Raw genomic sequence first — 5,306 nt, 5'->3', positions numbered from 1 at the left:
TGTGGCCGTATTTTTTGGCGTGTGGATGTATGTACGTGTACAAAGTTTAGACGGGACATCATGAACTGCTACGTGGGGGCTCTACTATGACATGTGCCACTACTTACTCAGCCGCGGTTCATACTTGCAGAGAGACCGATCAACCAGTATGTACATACACGTTCCCGACCAGACATACAATGCTACGTATGCTTTGACCGGGTGGGTCCTAGCGGTCAGGGAGGATAAGGACATACTTCCATGCGTGCGAAGATATAGCTGCTTGCTACCTCTTGAGCATTGTGTTGGTTTTCCCTTGAAGAGGAAAGGGTGATGCAGCAAAGTAGCGTAAGTATTTCCCTCAATTTTTGAGAACCAAGGTATCAATCCAGTAGGAGACTACACGCAAGTCCCTCGTACCTAGAAAAACAAATAAGAACCTTGCAACCAACGCGATAAAGGGGTTGTCAATCCCTTCATGGTTACTTACGAGAGTGAGATCTGATAGAAATAATAAGATAAATATTTTTTGGTATTTTTATGATATAGATAGGAAAGTAAATATTGCGAAGTAAAATGGATTGGAAACTTATATGATAAAAGATAGACCCGGGGGCCATAGGTTTCACTAGTGGCTTCTCTCAAGATAGCATAAGTATTACGGTGGGTGAACAAATTACTATCGAGAAATTGATATAAAAGTGCATAATTATGAGAATATGTAGGTGAGGGAGTCCTGGATTAGGGGGTGTTCGGGTAGCCGGACTATACCTTCAGCCGGACTCCTGGACTATGAAGATACAAGATTGAAGACTTCGTCCCGTGTCCGGATGGGACTTTCCTTGGTGTGGAAGGCAAGCTTGGCGATGCGGATATTCAAGATCTCCTACCATTGTAACTGACTCTATGTAACCCTAACCCTATCCGGTGTCTATATAAACCGGAGGGTTGTAGTCCATAGGCAATCAACTCCATATACAACAATCATACCATAGGCTAGCTTCTAGGGTTTAGCCTCCTTGATATCGTGGTAGATCTACTCTTGTACTACCCATATCATCAATATTAATCAAGCAGGACGTAGGGTTTTACCTCCATCAAGAGGGCCCGAACCTAGGTAAAACATCGTGTTCCCTGCCTCTTGTTACCATCCGGCCTAGACGCACAGTTCGGGACCCACTACCCGAGATCCGCCGATTTTGACACCGACATTGGTGCTTTCATTGAGAGTTCCACTGTGTCGTCGCCTTTAGGCCCGATGGCTCCTTTGATCATCAACAACGATACGGTCCAGGGTGAGACTTTTCTCCCCGGATAGATCTTCGTCTTCGGCGGCTTCGCTCTGCGGGCCAATTCGCTCGGCCACCTGGAGCAGATCGAAAGCTACGCCACTGGCCATCAAGTCAGGTTTGGAAGCTTAAACTACACGGCTGACATCCACGGAGACTTGATCTTCGATGGGTTCGAGCCATGACCAAGCGCGCCGCACTATCTCGAGGGGCATGATCTAGCTCTGCCTCCAGACAGTGTCCTGGAGGCCGCACACGCATCGGTTCCGACCCCTAACTCGGAACCTATTGCGCCAATCGAGGATGAGCGGTTGGACGTCACCTCGGGGGCTTAGATCTCAAAGGCGATTGAGCCGAACGCTAGCCCCGCACTCTGCATGATCTGTGACTCCGAGGATCCGGACTCCTTTCCAAACTCCGAACCCCCCGCGCCCCTGCCGATCGAATCCGACTGGGCGCCGATAATAGAGTTCACCGCCGCAGACATCTTTCAGCACTCGCCTTGTGGCGATATCCTGAACTTTCTCAAGTCTCTCTCCTTATCAGGAGAGCCCTGGCCGAACTACGGTCAGCGAGGATGGGATATGGACGATGAAGAAATTCCAAGCCCACCCACCATCCACTTGGTAGCCACTATCGACAATTTAAACGACGTGCTCAACTTCGACTCCGGAGACATCGACAGCATGGATGACGATGCAGGAGATACCAACGAACCAACGCCCATAGGGTATTGGACAGCCAACTCATCTCACGATGTGTACATGGTGGATACCCCTAAAGGAAGCGACAACGAGGAAAAAGGGGATGGGACGGGAGATGGACCCCCCGAAAAGCAATCAAAGCGTCGGCGTAAACGCCGACCCAAGCCCCGCCTCGACAAAAACCCAGCCATAGAGCAGGACGAGCCTGTAGACGACGAGCAGGCCTTAGAGCAATCGTCCAAACAGGGCAACACGGATAGAGAAACCGAACATCCCTCCTCAGGTGAAAACGGCATTCCGGATGACCTCACGCCGAATAAACCTATGGAGCAGAAGAATCTCCACGAGAGGCTCGTTGAACTGCATGCAGCCTAAAAAAGCAGAAGCAGAAGCTAAAAACAACAGAAGATGCACTCCGGATCAGATGGAGCAAAGTAATCAATACCACAGATAAGTATGGTGGCAGTCGCCGCACTAAAAGCTATCTGAAAAGAAAGCTACTGCCTGAATTCGACGAAGAGGCCCTAGAGCCCTCGCATTCAAAAAATGAAAAAGCCACACGGTCGAATAGACGACCCCATAAAGCAGCAAGCAGCGCTGCACCTAAATCGACATGCGACCCACTTAAGGATTCGCATCATGGCCCAGTCAGGTCCATTTATGGGCCAAGAAAGCAAGCTCTCGTAAGCAACACTATGAAGCCATCATCAGAATCCGGCACACCCAAATACAGGGGCGCCGCACACCCCCTATGTTTCACTGATGAGGTCCTGGACTATGAATTCCCAGAGGGATTCAAACCCGTAAACATAGAGGCATATGATGGAACAACAGACCCTAGAGTTTGGATCGAGGATTATATCCTCCACATACACATGGCTAGAGGAGATGATCTCCACGCCATAAAATATCTACCCCTTAAGCTCAAAGGGCCAGCCCGGCATTGGCTTAAAAGCCTTCCCGAAAACACAATTGGAAGCTGGGAAGAGCTCGAGGATGCTTTCCGAGCAAACTTTAAAGGGATCTATGTCCGCCCTCCGGATGCAGACGATCTTAGTCACATAACTCAACAACCCAGAGAATCAGCTCGGCAGTTCTGGAGTATATTCCTCACTAAAAAGAATCAGATAGTCGACTGTCCGGACGCCGAAGCCTTAGCAGCTTTCAGGCATAACGTCCGAGACGAATGGCTCGCCAGACACCTCGGCCAAGAAAAGCCAAGAACAATGGCCGCACTAACAAGCCTTATGACCCGCTTTTGTGCAGGGGAGGACAGCTGGTTGGCAAGGTGCAGCCCCAGAGACCCAAGTACATACGAAACTAGGGATGGAAACGGAAAACCGCAACGCAACAAGGACCGTCGCTGGACTAAGGACAAAAGTCCGAAGAGCACGGCAGTCAATGCCGGATTCAAAGGCTCACGACAAAATAAGGAAAAATCGCCCCCCAGGATAATAGGGACGATCCATCCAACCTAAATAAAATCCTGGACAGGATATGTCGGATACACAGTACTCCCGGGAAGCCTGCTAACCATACCCACAGAGACTATTGGGTTTTCAAACAATCCGGCAAACTCAATGCCAAACACAAGGGGCTCGACACACCAAGCGAAGACGAGGACGAACCCCAAAAGTAGAGCACCAGGAAACAAAAGAACTTCCCACAAGAAGTAAAAATAGTGAACTCACTTCACATAACAAAACGTGCGGCGCCCGTAAAGGTACGCACCAGACGGCCCATCCCCAAAGGGTCCCGCCACTGGTTGTCAAAACCAATCATCTTCGATCAGCTAGATTATTCTAGAAATATCAAGAATGCAGGCTGGACCGCCTTGATACTCGATCCAATAATTGGCGGACTCCAGTTTTCAAATGTCCTTATGGACGGCGGCAGTGGACTAAACCTGATATATCAGGATACAATCCATCACATGGGGATAAACCCAGCAAGAATCCGCCGCAGCAAAACCTCCTTTCAAGGGGTAATACCTGGCCCGGACACCCATTGTATGGGTTTTCTCCGGCTCGAAGTCATATTCGGCTCTTCCGATAACCTTCCCCGTGAAAAGCTGACCTTCCATATCGTCCCATTCTCAAGTCGCTATCAAGCACTATTGGGACGCGAAGCTTTCGCTCGCTTTAACGCAATACCGCATTATGCATCTCTTACGCTTAAGATGCCCGGTCCACGAGGCATCATCTCTTTGAAGGGGAAGCACTAAAGTGCGCCTCCCCAAGCGGAGGACTGTGCGGCCGCTTTGACAGCCCCACAGCAAAATGGCCTCACCGGCCAAAAAAACTTTGAAATAGGTCATTCAAGACCACAAACGCGGATAGATGAGTTCGGTGCAAAATCATCATTGATGCAGGCCTAGAAGCCATATACCCCCGCACTAGGGGCTCCATGCATATACAATAAGAGACAATAAAGCTCAATCTTATATATCTTACTTTATACTTTGCTTATTTTAAACTTTTTCGGCATGACCCGTTTTCAACTCAGTTCCTCTCTTTTATAAACGTCGTGCGGTGCCCGTCCAGGATACGGCACAACGGAGACACAGGCGCAGACGTGCAGTAGGGACCCATCCTAAATGATTGTTTTTAGATTAAGACCCCGCGTAAACCTTTTTTACTGTGTCTTGTTGCTACACATCCCTTGGTTTTTTCTTTCTGATATAACCAAGGAGGAGGCTGGCATCTTGGCATGTGGGCACGTCAGAATTTCTGCATGTACCTGGACACTAGGGGCTTTTTTAATAAAGAGTGTTGTTTCGCCCGCACTCATAAAGACCGAACACCTTAGGGAGTGTTCGGCGTCACGAGTTTTGGCATTATATGCATCAGCTCCGAATCATGTCTTTGGTCAAATGTTGGGTTGCCCGGCTCCTGAGTTCGGCTACCTTACGTTCCGCTCTATCGGCTAAGGTAGCACCAGGAGAACTACTGCGATTGTGCCCCGGTTCGGCCGGGCGAGCACCTCAGTAGAGAAAGTCGAAAACTGACCGTCATGATGTAGCGTGAGACTGGTCAGCCACTCGATGACCTATCGGAATCTATCGGATTCCTCCGCTTTAACGAAGGGCCGCTTCCCGGTCAGGCACATACGCGCCCCGAACTCGGACGAGCGCAGTTGCCACCAAGGAGCTACCTAAATAGTCTCACTGTCAAACTCCTACGGTAAGTGAAAGTGTTAAAGCATTATAGTCCGGTTGCCTGGCCCGCTGCGCTATCACCTCCTTTGTAGGACCAAGATGTTGGGTTAAGTGTGAAAATGCGTCTTCTGCGAGCACCCCCGCACTATGTGCATGGGGGCTGAAGCCACCGACTGC

The sequence above is a fragment of the Triticum dicoccoides genome, chromosome 6A (assembly GCF_002162155.2).
Source record: "Triticum dicoccoides isolate Atlit2015 ecotype Zavitan chromosome 6A, WEW_v2.0, whole genome shotgun sequence".
NCBI classification, from domain to species: domain Eukaryota; kingdom Viridiplantae; phylum Streptophyta; class Magnoliopsida; order Poales; family Poaceae; genus Triticum; species Triticum dicoccoides.
Note: the sequence above shows the minus strand (reverse complement) of the source record.